The sequence below is a fragment of the Nomascus leucogenys genome, chromosome 13, assembly GCF_006542625.1.
Source record: "Nomascus leucogenys isolate Asia chromosome 13, Asia_NLE_v1, whole genome shotgun sequence".
In the NCBI taxonomy this organism is placed as follows: domain Eukaryota; kingdom Metazoa; phylum Chordata; class Mammalia; order Primates; family Hylobatidae; genus Nomascus; species Nomascus leucogenys.
The window spans coordinates 79,382,219-79,396,099 of NC_044393.1; positions in this window are offsets into that span (position 1 = coordinate 79,382,219).

The window sequence follows — 13,881 nt, forward strand, 5'->3', positions numbered from 1 at the left end:
CCATAAGAGTTTCAGCCAACCCCATGCCCCAGAATGGTTCCATCCTGCAGCTTGACTTGGCTCAGAAATCCTTTACTCATCTTTAGCCAACTTCCTATGCCATTTCTTTTTAAGGGACTTTACCAATCCCCTCCAAGCCCAATCTTACCTCCACCTCATTCTACAGGTTATGTCCTGTTTTGGCAAGGAAGGAGTGGCATCTTTGTAGCTCTTCTTAGCTCTTGGGTGGCATCTTCTTAGCTCTTTTCCAGTCCATCTCAGAGGACACTGATATGTGGACCAAGGAATGCATCTCTCTTCCTTTATGTTATGCTCTGTTAAAAGAGCACCAAAGCATGTTGCCTTGGGCTCAGTTATTCTAAAGATTTAAAAAAATATATTTTTGTCTTGATTCCCAAAGTAGTGCATCATAATAGTCATCAGCTGTGTTTGCTTGTCAGTGCCTTTATTCTATCAGGGCCTCTTTTTTTTCTCTTTTTTCTTTTCTCTTTTTGGGAACCACTATTCAGTGTGGGGCTGATACCACCCTGTTGCTACTCAGCTCTAAGCATGGTGCCTGTGACCCAGGCCTGGTCATTAGAGTCCCAGTGTTCAGGGAATGGTATATGTCCAAGCAAGTCCATTTAGAGTCAGTCCAGAATTATCTGGGCATGCTGGTATGAGCCTATAGTCCCACCTACTCATTTGCATTTTCACATAAACTTTAGAATCAGCTTGTTATTTTCTTTTTTTTAAAATTTTATTATTATACTTTAGGTTTTAGGGTACATGTGCACAATGTGCAGGTTTGTTACATATGTATCCATGTGCCGTGTTGGTTTGCTGCACCCATTATTAACTCGTCATTTAGCATTAGGTATATCTGCTAATGCTGTCCCTCTCCCCTTCCCCCAGCCCACAACAGTCCACAGAGTGTGATGTTCCCCTTCCTGTGTCCATGAGTTCTCATTGTTCAATTCCCACCTATGAGTGAGAACATGCAGTGTTTGGTTTTTTGTCCTTGCGATAGTTTACTGAGAATGATGTTTTCCAGTTTCATCCATGTCCCTACAAAGGGCATGAACTCATCATTTTTTATGGCTGCATAGTATTCCATGGTGTATATGTGCCACATTTTGTTAATCCAGTCTATCGTTGTTGGACATTTGGGTTGGTACCAAATCTGTGCTATTGTGAATAGTGCCGCAATAAACATACGTGTGCATGTGTCTTTATAGCAGCATGATTTATAGTCCTTTGGGTATATACCCAGTAATGGGATGGCTGGGTCAAATGGTATTTCTAGTTCTAGATCCCTGAGGAATCACCACACTGACTTCCACAATGGTTGAACTAGTTTACAGTCCCACCAACAGTGTAAAAGTGTTTCTATTTCTCCACATCCTCTCCAAACAGCACCTGTTGTTTCCTGACTTTTTAATGATCACCATTCTAACTGGTGTGAGATGGTATCTCATTGTGGTTTTGATTTGCATTTCTCTGATGGACAGTGATGATGAGCATTTTTTCATGTGTTTTTTGGCTGCATAAATGTCTTCTTTTGAGAAGTGTCTGTTCATGTCCTTCACCCACTTTTTGATGGGGTTGTTTGTTTTTTTCTTGCAAATTTGTTTGAATTCATTGTAGATTCTGCATATTAGCCCTTTGTCAGATGAGTAGGTTGCAAAAATGTTCTCCCACTCTGTAGGTTGCCTGTTCACTCTGATGGTAGTTTCTTTTGCTGTGCAGAAGCTCTTTAATTAGATCCCATTTGTCAATTTTGGCTTTTGTTGCCATTGCTTTTGGTGTTTTAGACATGAAGTCCTTGCCCACGCCTATGTCCTGAATGGTATTGCCTAGGCTTTCTTCTAGGGTTTTTATGGTTTTAGGTCTAACATGTAAGTCTTTAATCCATCTTGAATTAATTTTTGTATAAGGTGTAAGGAAGGGATCCAGTTTCAGCTTTCTACATATGGCTAGCCAGTTTTCCCAGCACCATTTATTAAATAGGGAATCCTTTCCCCATTGCTTGTTTTTGTCAGGTTTGTCAAAGATCAGATAGTTGTAGATAAGCGGCATTATTTCTGAGGGCTCTGTTCTGTTCCATTGATCTATGTCTCTGTTGTGGTACCAGTACCATGCTGTTTTGGTTACTGTAGCCTTGTAGTATAGTTTGAAGTCAGGTAGCGTGATGCCTCCAGCTTTGTTCTTTTGGCTTAGGATTGACTTGGCGATGCAGGCTCTTTTTTGGTTCCATATGAACTTTAAAGTAGTTTTTTCCAATTCTGTGAAGAAAGTCATTGGTAGCTTGATGGGGATGGCATTGAATCTATAAATTACCTTGGGCAGTATGGCCATTTTCACAATATTGATTCTTCCAACCCATGAGCGTGGAATGTTCTTCCATTTGTTTGTATGCTCTTTTATTTCATTGAGCAGTGGTTTGTAGTTCTCCTTGAAGAGGTCCTTCACATCCCTTGTAAGTTGGATTCCTAGGTATTTTATTCTCTTTGAAGCAATTGTGAATGGGAGTTCACTCATGATTTGGCTCTCTGTTTGTCTGTGATTGGTGTACAAGAATGCTTGTGATTTGTGTACATTGATTTTGTATCCTGAGACTTTGCTGAAGTTGCTTATCAGCTTAAGGAGATTTTGGGCTGAGACAAAGGGGTTTTCTAGATATACAATCATGTCATCTGCAAACAGGGACAATTTGACTTCCTCTTTTCCTAATTGAATACCCTTTATTTCCTTCTCCTGCCTGATTGCCCTGGCCAGAACTTCCAACACTATGTTGAATAGGAGTGGTGAGAGGGGGCATCCCTGTCTTGTGCCAGTTTTCAAAGGGAATGCTTCCAGTTTTTGCCCATTCAGTATGATATTGGCTGTGGGTTTGTCATAGATAGCTCTTATTATTTTGAGATACGTCCCATCAATACCTAATTTATTGAGAGTTTTTAGCATGAAGGGTTGTTGAATTTTGTCAAAGGCCTTTTCTGCATCTATTGAGATAATCATGTGGTTTTTGTTTTTGGTTCTGTTTATATGCTGGATTACATTTATTGATTTGCGTATGTTGAACCAGCCTTGCATCCCAGGGATGAAGCCCACTTGATCATGGTGTATAAGCTTTTTGATGTGCTGCTGGATTCAGTTTGCCAGTATTTTATTGAGGATATTTGCATCGATGTTCATCAAGGATATTGGTCTGAAATTCTCTTTTTTGGTTATGTCTCTGCCAGGCTTTGGTATCAGGACGATGCTGGCCTCATAAAATGTGTTAGGGAGGATTCCCTCTTTTTCTATCGATTGGAATAGTTTCAGAAGGAATGGTACCAGTTCCTCCTTGTACCTCTGGTAGAATTCGGCTGTGAATCCATCAGGTCCTGGACTCTTTTTGGTTGGTAAGCTATTGATTATTGCCACAATTTCAGAGCCTGTTATTGGTCTATTCAGAGATTCAACTTCTTCCTGGTTTAGTCTTGGGAGGGTGTATTTGTCGAGGAATTTATCCATTTCTTCTAGATTTTCTAGTTTATTTGCGTAGAGGTGTTTGTAGTATTCTCTGATGGTAGATTGTATTTCTGTGGGATCGGTGGTGATATCCCCTTTATCATTTTTTATTGCTTCTATTTTTCTTCTCTCTTTTCTTCTTTATTAGTCTTGCTAGTGGTCTATCAATTTTGTTGATCTTTTCAAAAAACCAGCTCCTGGATTCATTAATTTTTTGAAGGGTTTTTTGTGTCTCTATTTCCTTCAGTTCTGCTCTGATTTTAGTTATTTCTAGCCTTCTGCTAGCTTTTGAATGTGTTTGCTCTTGCTTTTCTAGTTCTTTTAATTGTGATGTTAGGGTGTCAATTTTGGATCTTTCCTGCTTTCTCTTGTGAGCATTTAGTGCTATAAATTTCCCTCTACACACTGCTTTGAATGTGTCCCAGAGATTCTGGTATGTTGTGTCTTTGTTCTTGTTGGTTTCAAAGAACATCTTTATTTCTGCCTTCATTTCATTATGTACCCAGTAGTCATTCAGGAGCAGGTTGTTCAGTTTCCATGTAGTTGAGTGGTTTTGAGTGAGTTTCTTAATCCTGAGTTCTAGTTTGATTGCACTGTGGTCTGAGAGACAGTTTGTTATAATTTCTGTTCTTTTACATTTGCTGAGGAGAGCTTTACTTCCAATTATGTGGTCAATTTTGGAATAGGTGTGGTGTGGTGCTGAAAAAAAATGTACATTCTGTTGATTTGGGGTGGAGAGTTCTGTAGATGTCTATTAGGTCCACTTTGTGCAGAGCTGAGTTCAATTCCTGGATATCCTTGTTAACTTTCTGTCTTGTTGATCTGTCTAATGTTGACAGTGGGGTGTTAAAATCTCCCATTATTATTGTGTGGGAGTTTAAGTCCCTTTGTAGGTCACTCAGGACTTGCTTTATGAATCTGGGTGCTCCTGTGTTGGGTGCATATATATTTAGGATAGTTAGCTCTTCTTGTTGAATTGATCCCTTTACCATTATGTAATGGCCTTCTTTGTCTCTTTTGATCTTTGTTGGTTTAAAGTCTATTTTATCAGAGACTAGAATTGCAACCCCTGCCTTTTTTTGTTTTCCATTTGCTTGATAGATCTTCCTCCATCCCTTTATTTTGAGTCTATGTGTGTCTCTGCATGTGAGATGGGTTTCCTGAATACAGCACACTGATGGGTCTTGACTCCTTATTCAGTTTGCCAATGTGTGTCTTTTAATTGGAGCATTTAGCCCATTTACATTTAAAGTTAATATTGTTATGTGTGAATTTGATCCTGTCATTATGATGTTAGTTGGTTATTTTGCTCGTTAGTTGACGCAGTATCTTCCTAGCCTCGATGGTCTTTACAATTTGGCATGTTTTTGCAGTGGCTGGTACCAGTTGTTCCTTTCCATGTTTAGTGCTCCCTTCAGGAGCTCTTTTAGGGCAAGCCTGGTGGTGACAAAATCACTCAGCATTTGCTTGTCTGTAAAGTATTTTATTTCTCCTTCACTTATGAAGCTTAGTTTGGCTGGATATGAAGTTCTGGGTTGAAAATTCTTTTCTTTAAGCATGTTGAATATCGGCCCCCACTCTCTTCTGGCTTGTAGAGTTTCTGCCGAGAGATCAGCTGTTAGTCTGATGGGCTTCCCTTTGTGGGTAACCCAACCTTTCTCTCTGGCTGCCCTTAACATTTTTTCCTTCATTTCAACTTTGGTGAATCTGACAATTATGTGTCTTGGAGTTGCTCTTCTCGAGGAGTATCTTTGTGGCATTCTCTGTATTTCCTGAATCTGAATGTTGGCCTGCCTGGCTAGATTGGGGAAGTTCTCCTGGATAATATCTTGCAGAGTGTTTTCCAACTTGGTTCCATTCTCCCCGTCATTTTCAGGTACACCAATCAGACGTAGGTTTGGTCTTTTCACATAGTCCCAAATTTCTTGGAGGCTTTGTTCGTTTCTTTTTATTCTTTTTTCTCTAAACTTCCCTTCTCGCTTCATTTCATTCATTTCATCTTCCATCACTGATACCCTTTCTTCCAGTTGATCGCATCGGCTCCCGAGGCTTCTGCAATCTTCGCGTAGTTCTCAAAACTTGGCTTTCAGTTCCATCAGCTCCTTTAAGCCCTTCTCTCCATTGGTTATTCTAGTTATCCATTCTAATTTTTTTTCAAAGTTTTTGACTTCTTTGCTATTGTTTTGAATTTCCTCCCATAGCTTGGAGTAGTTTGATCGTCTGAAGCCTTCTTCTCTCAACTCGTCAAAGTCATTCTCCATCCAGCTTTGTTCCATTGCTGGTGAGGAACTGCATTCCTTTGGAGGAGGAGAGGTGCTCTGCTTTTTAGAGTTTCCAGTTTTTCTGCTCTGTTTTTTCCCCATCTTTGTGGTTTTATCTACTTTTGGTCTTTGATGATGGTGATGTACAGATGGGTTTTTGGTGTGGATGTCCTTTCTGTTTGTTAGTTTTCCTTCTAACAGGACCCTCAGCTGCAGGTCTGTTGGAATTTGCTAGAGGTCCACTCCAGACCCTGTTTGGCTAAGTGTCAGCAGCGCTGGCTGTAGAACAGCGGATTTTCGTGAGACCACAAATTCAGCTGTCTGATAGTTCCTCTGGAAGTTTTGTCTCAGAGGAGTACCTGGCCGAGTGAGGTGTCAGTCTGTCCCTACTGGGGGGTGCCTCCCAGTTAGGCTGTTCGGGGGTCAGGGACCCACTTTAGGAGGCAGTCTGTCCGTTCTCAGATCTCCAGCTGCGTGCTGGGAGAACCACTACTCTCTTCAAAGCTGTCAGACAGGGACATTTAAGTCTGCAGAGGTTCCTGTTGAATTTTTGTTTGTCTGTGCCCTGCCCCCAGAGGTGGAGCCTACAGAGGCAGGCAGGCCTCCTTGAGCTGTGGTGGGCTCCACCCAGTTCGAGCTTCCTGGCTGCTTTGTTTACCTAAGCAAGCCTGGGCAATGGCGTGCGCCCCTCCCCCAGCCTCGCTGCCACCTTGCAGTTTGATCTCAGACTGCTGTGCTAGCAATCAGCAAGATTCCCTGGGCATAGGACCCTCCGAGCCAGGTGCGGGACACAATCTCCTGGTGTGCCATTTTCCAAGCCCGTTGGAAAAGCGCAGTATTAGGGTGGGACTGACCCGATTTTCCAGGTGCCGTCTGTTACCCCTTTCTTTGACTAGGAAAGGGAACTCCCTGACCCATTGCACTTCCTGAGACAGTGCCTCACCCTGCTTTGGCTCGCACACAGTGCGCTGCACCAACTATCCTGCACCCACTGTTTGGCACTCCCTAGTGAGATGAACCCGGTACCTCAAACGGAAATGCAGAAATCACCCGTCTTCTGTGCTGCTCATGCTGGGAGCTGTAGACTGGAGCTGTTCCTATTTGGCCATCTTTCCCACTTGTTATTTTCTACAAAAAAAGCCTGCCCAGATTTTCATTGTGATTATGTTGAATCTACAGATCAATTTTGAAAGAATTGATATTTTAACAGTATTGAGGTTTCCAATCCATGAACATGGTATAACTCTTCACTTATTTAGATCTTCCTTGATTTTTCTCACTAATGTTCTCAGTGTACAGATCTTGTAACATTTTATTCAATTTTTCTATAAGTATTGCGTATTTTTTGATGTTATTGTAAGTGGTATTGTTTAAAATACAATTTCTAATTATTCATTGTTAGTAAATGGAGATATAATTGATTTTGTATATTAACCTTGTGTTCTACAATCTTGCCAAACTTACTTATTGGTTCTGGTGGCTTTTTTGTAAGTTCCTTAGGATTTTCAACATATGCAATCTTGTCGTATGTAAGTAGGAGGAGTTTTACTTCTTCCTTTCCAGTGTGTTTGCCTTTTATTTCTTTGTCTTGCACTATTCCATTGGCTAGGGCCTCCAGTACAATGCTGAATAGAATTGTGAAGATTCTATTCAGATTCAATTTTTGCCATGTTCTCTGTATTAGGGGAGAAGGTATAAAGAATAATGTTAGTTGTGGGTTTTTAATGCATATCCTTTATCAGATTGAGGAAGATTTCTTCTATTTTCAGTTTGCTGAGAGTTCAAAATTTTTTTTAATTTTTATAAATAAAGGGGGTAAAGTGCAGTGTTCTTACATGAATATATTGTGTAGGGGTGAAGTCTGGGCTTTTTGTATACCCATCACCTGAGAGTTTTGATCAAGAATGGAATTTGAATTTTGCCAAATGCTTTCGTGAATCCATTGAGATTGCTTTTTCTTTTTCAGTCTGTTAATATGGTGAGCTATATTAATTGATTTTTGAATGTTAAAACAAAAGAAAAGATCCCTGGGATGAACACCATTTGTTTATAATAGGTCATCCATTTATATATTGCTAGATTCAACTTGCCACAAATTTGCTGAGAATTCCTGCATCTGTGTTCATGACGATACTAGTGTGTAGTTTTTTTCTTCTTGTAATGCGTTTGTCTGCTTTTGGCAAGTGAATAATTCTGGCCTCGTAAGTTGGGAAATGTCCTGCTTCTTCTATTTCTAGAAGATTTTATGAAAAATTGGGATCATTTTTTCCTGAAATGTTTGGAAGAGCTACCAAGTAAAGTCATCTAGGCTTGGAGATTTTTTTTTTCTTTTCTTTTCTTTTTTTTAAACAGGGTCTCGCTCTGTCACCCAGACTGGAGTGCAGTGGTGCCATCACAGCTTACTGCAGGCTTGACCTCCCAGGCTCAAGCAATCCTCCCATCTCAGCTACCCAAGTAGCTGGAACTACAGGCATGTGCCACCATGCCTGGCTACTTTCTTTTTGTTTTGTTTATTTTTTGTAGAGACGAGGTCTTGCCATGTTGCCCAGGCTGGTCTCAAACTCCTGGACCCAAGTGATCCACCCACCTTGGCTTCCCAAAGTGCTGGGATTATAGGCACGGGCCACCATGCCCACCCATATAAGTCTATTGTTTAATTTTCAAATATTTGAGGACTTCCATGTATTTTTCTGTTACTGATTTATAATTTAATTCTACTGTGGTTAGAGAACATATGTCATATGAATTCAAAATTTGTTGAGACCTATTTTATGGTTCATAATATGATCTATCTTGGTGAATATTTCATGTGTAGTTGAAAAGAATGTGTTCCACTTTTGTTGTGTGAAGCTTTCTTTATAGCAATTAGTTCAAGTTGATTGTTATGTTGCTCAAGCATTCTATATCCTGATTTTCTCTCTACTTCCCCTTTATGTTATTGAGAAAGGAGTATTTATCCCAGTTATAATTGTGGCTATGTCTATTTCTCCACAAATTATCATCAGTTTTTGCTTCAGTTATTTTGAAGCTTTACTATCATATGCATATGCTTTCAGGATTTTTTTATTGTTTTGATAAATTGATCCCTTTTTCATTGTGAAGTCTTTCTTTACTCATGATATAATCTTTGTTCTAAAAATTTTTTAGAAGAAGGAATGTATCATTATTGAAGTGGCCTCAAAATTATGCCACTTCAGCTTTTTAAATTAATATTTTCTTGGTATACATCTTTTTTAATAACTTTATTGAGATATAATTTACGTGCCATATAACTCACCTACTTAAAGTATACAATTATATGGCTTTCTGCTATTTACAGAGTTGTGTAACCATCACGACTACCAATTTTAGAATATTTTCATCACCTCCCTAGAAAACCCTGTACCCATTAGCAATCACTCCCCTTCACTGCTCCCCATTCCAGCCCTAGGCAACCACTAATCTACTTTGTGTCTTTATAGATTTGCCTATTCTGGACATTTTATATAAATGGAATCATACAATATATGTTCTTTTGTGACTGGTTTCTTTTACTTTTCAAGGTTCACCCATGTTGTAGCGTGGATTAGTCCTTCAATCACTTTTATTGATTAATAATATTCCATTGTACAGATATGTCACATGGTATTTTTATCCCTTCATCAGTTGATGGACATTTGGGATACTTGTGTGAACTCAGTGGATTTGCCTTAAAGTGCTTGAACAACTATGATAAGCAGAGTGTTGTAGGATGGAGATAGTGGAAATGGGGGTAGGTGGGTTACAGATGGGAAGGCACCCCATCTATGGTTTTAGAAATTCTGGGTTTTATTCATTTCTTTTTTCTTTTTTTTTTTGAGAAATGAACAGGCCAAAGAGAGGAGTAATTAATGGATCTGACTTTATTCATGGTTCAATCTCCCCACTTTAGTACCATATTCCATTCCCCACTGCTTAGACCACAGAGGAGAAAGTCTCTGAAATACCAGCCTAAATTCAGTGAAACCTTTTTAAATAAATAATTTCATTCAACTGAAGAATTTTCAGTAGATAAAATAGATAAAATACGGCCTCCAGGACTCTTGCACCAGTCTGACTTTTAGCTGCTGCCAAAAACAAAAGAATGTTTCACTTGGAAGTGTTCCTTGTTCTTCTTTTAAGGTAAATCTTTACTTTGCAGACTGTAGAGTTTTCAATATTGTCTTGATGTTAACTGGGGAAACCACTGATCCTATGTTGTGGACATGGGTCAGGACAGTTCTCTGGTAGACCTTGGGTCGGGGACATTCGGGTTTGATTTCCATAGTACCTTTGGTGCTGACAGCCCCTGCTTCCTACACAGCTGGTGCCAGCACTGTGAAGAGTCAGAACTTAACTTGCAGGGACAGGAGAATGAGACTCTGTGGGTGTGCTATGGGCAGAGTTAGACTCCCATAGAGCACAACAGCCCATGTGATCAAGCTCTGCCCAGCAGCCCATGTGATCAACCACAGGCTGCAATTTTTCATGGTGGAGAAAGAAGGGATGAGGGAGCCTGTGCATTCCTTTAACTGCAGTGGCCAAGAAGGGATTCAGAAAAGAGGCTTTATACCTGGGTTTCAGGATTTATCCTTGCTGTCACTGGCTAGTTCGAACTCTCCTTGCTCATTATCTAGACTATAGCAATCACTTCCCACTCAGTGCCTCTTCTTCCAGAATCCTTATTTTCTTCTATTCCTTCTTCTCATGGATGTGAAATGATGGCAGTTCCTAGTCTACCCTCCCTTAAGTTATGAAGTAATGTTTGCTTACAGTGTTGAAACGGAAAGGAAAGACTAAAGCATCCCTTCAGCTGCCCCCACCACCATGATTTCTTTCCTCATTTGCCTCTGAGGGCCAGGAGGAACTGAGGGAAGCAGAGAGTGTAAGATAACAGGGAATACACTGAGGAATAAATAGGAACTGTATGATAGCCTCTCCTAAAGGCATGCCAATTTAAGTAAAAAAACAACAACAACCAATAAACAAATCTTCCTGCAGATTAAATTTGTTCCTGTGCTGCCACTGTGCCCCACCTAGATCTTTCCAGCATTTCTAATACATATACATCTATATCAATGTTATAAATATAACTATAGATGTTTAGATACATGGTACATATATGTTAGACAACTAGGATTACAATATACATACTATTTTGAACTTTGCTTTTTCACGTAACATTGGGAAGCTTTACACGTTAGACAACCTCATAACTAGCACCCTGTAGGTGGACATTTAGGTTGTTTCCAGTTTGAATTTTTTTTTCAAATAATACAGCATTGTTTGTTCTTAGACATGTGCCAGGGAGTATACATAAAGTATAAATGTGAAACAGTGGAATAGCTGGGTCAAGTTTGATAGCTACTGCCAAAATGCCTTCCCAAAAAGTTGTATCTATTTAATTCTACCAACAGTGTTCCTCTGTTTAATTTTAAACTTTTTTTCTCTGTATATGTTTTATTAGTTATTCACATCAGAATAGCTGCCCTCTTTTCACCGGACCAGAGTGAACTACCCACAGAAAGTTTCTTTACTCTGTTTATTGAAGAACCGGAGGAACATAAATATGTTTTGCCTACATAAAGTTAATGGCCTGTAGTAAAGAATGTAGACTTTTAAGCAGCCTTCCATGTCATTTGGCTTAGGAAACACTGAGTTAGTGTGCTAGACACCTGGCATGGGTTTGGAGGAAAAAGGTGGGCTTTCTCGGGCAGTGCCCGCCAAGTTGGGCCACAGCTCCACCGCCTACCTCTTCCCTCTTGCTCAACGTACACATCACCAAGTCTGTGCTCCACTGTTTCTCCTCTGCCAGAAAGGGACAGAAGCCTGGGGGAAGGGAATGTGTCTTCCCCTCCTGAAGTCTGGACATCGTAGTTGGACTTCTAGGTGAGGCCAGAACTTCCTTTGAGTACTGGGCCACATCTTCATAAGCTTCAGAGACCTCCTCCCCCTGTTCCCCATTCTCACATCATCTTGGTGAAAGCCTTGCTCTTCTGCCCAGGGGCCCCCTTCCCTCAACCACCAGAGGCAAAGGAGTGCTTGAAACTGTGGAAACTTTAAACATTGTGGATTCTAAGAAGTAAAGTCTTTAGTAATAAAAGATTTGCCAACAAATAAAGTGTTTCTGAAAAAGGTTGCATTGCTCTAGTTCTAGCAACGTGCTCACTCTGCAGTTGTGGGATCTCTGGGTCCCATCTTGTTTTCCTGCCACTCTCCCTATTCCCTGGCAGACCCTGTCCCCTTGGAACGCCCACAGAATTTTGATCATAGCTGAATTACATCATTTATCACATTACTTGTTGTCAGCTTATGCGTTTATCTTTACCACTGGATTGCAAGCTACTTGAAGTTCTTAGTAAGAACAGCAGCAGCAATAATACAATGCTTCCTGTGTGCCAGGCACTCCACCAAGTGCTTTACACGTATTAACTCATTTAGACCTCACACGTCCCTCACAATATCTTGGTATCTTCATCTCTCACAACTCATTAAACATTCTATGGTTGTCTTTCAGTTTACATCTCTTTTCTTCAAAAGGAGTTTTTAAGAAAAATCTATTACTGGTTTGTAATATATCAATCTCTAAGCAAAAATACTCATAACATTCATATAATAAGAACGGATTATATGGGATAAAAGCAGGATCATTTTCTCATTTAGCCTGACATGAAGAGTATTTATTTGGCTTTCTATACCATTAGTTTAAATTAGAACACTCTATTTCCATCCACTAGAGTAGAATAGCTATGTGTTTTCCCTTTAAAAGATAAATTGACTCTGTAAGCATTAATACTTTAAAAAGTGGCTAGTGGTTTTTCAAATATTTTAGTTCTACCAAACTGATGAATAGACAAACATGAGCAGATAGATCTGGATTTAAATCTTGATTCCACAATTTACCAGCTCTGCGACCATGGGCAAGCTCCTTAATCTTTCAAAGCCTGTTTTCTCATTAGTAAAATTAGGATAATAATAGTTCTTCTTAGGGTAATCATCAGAAGTTAAAAATGTACACATGAGAAACTAAGCACAGCGTCTGGCACAAAGCGATTGACAAATGTTTGCTGTTATTCATTCTTATCATCATTATTATAAAATGTTGGGTTGAGCTGGGCATGATGGTGCGTGCCTGTAATACCAGCTATTCGAGAGGCTGAAGCAGGAGGATTTCTTGAGCTCAGGAATTTGAGGCTGCAGCAAGCTATGATCGTGCCACTGCACTCCAGCCTGGGAGACAGGGTGAGATCTCTTGTCTATAAAAAGAAAATTAAAATGTTGGGTTGGCAAAAGGGACATAGAAATGAGTAAGATGCTGTCCTTGTTTTCAAGAAGCTCAGCTCTGTGGTAGGAGAGACAAGACAGGTATGCAAACATCATCACAAAACAATGTGATAAGGCAACTGAGGGACAGAGACAGCACAGAGGAGGGAGGGATCATTTCCATAGGAAAGTTTCATGGAAGGCTCGCAAGAGGATGTGAAAATTACATTGATTTTTAAAGAACGAAGAGGAATTTTTTAGGTAGCCCAAGTGGGACAGGACATAGCTGGTCCTGGAGAACATGTGTAAAGGCACGGAGAAAGGAAACCGCATGGTGTTTTGGGAGGAACTATAATTAGTAATGTTTGGTCAGATCATGAGGTTTTGATCGGGGTGGGTAAGATGGGGGTGGTAAGATAGAAGCTTCTAGAGGAAGTCAAGGCAAGGACCAGATTTTGAAGTGTTTTGCATGCGGAGCTAAAGAGTTTGAATTTAGCACCAGCAATAGGGTGTCAGTAAAGAGTTTTAGAAGAGAGATGTGATCAGATTTACATTTTAGAAAAATCACTTTGGCAGATTTGTGAATGATGGACCAGAAAGGTGTGATGGTGGAGACTTGGAAGCCAATTAGGAGGCAGTAGTCCAGGTGAGAAATAATGCCCCGAACAAGGGCAAATGGCATTAGGAATGGAAGGGAGCAAGATGAATTCAAGAGACCCTTGGGAGGTAAGATGAAAAGGATGGGGAGGAGGGTACTTGCTGGGATCTGTATCCAAGGGTACCCGACCCCTTGGCCTCATTCCACTGTTCCACAGGGGTTGGTAACAGTGTGTGGGAGACAGGGGTGGATGGAAGTGCATTAACCAAG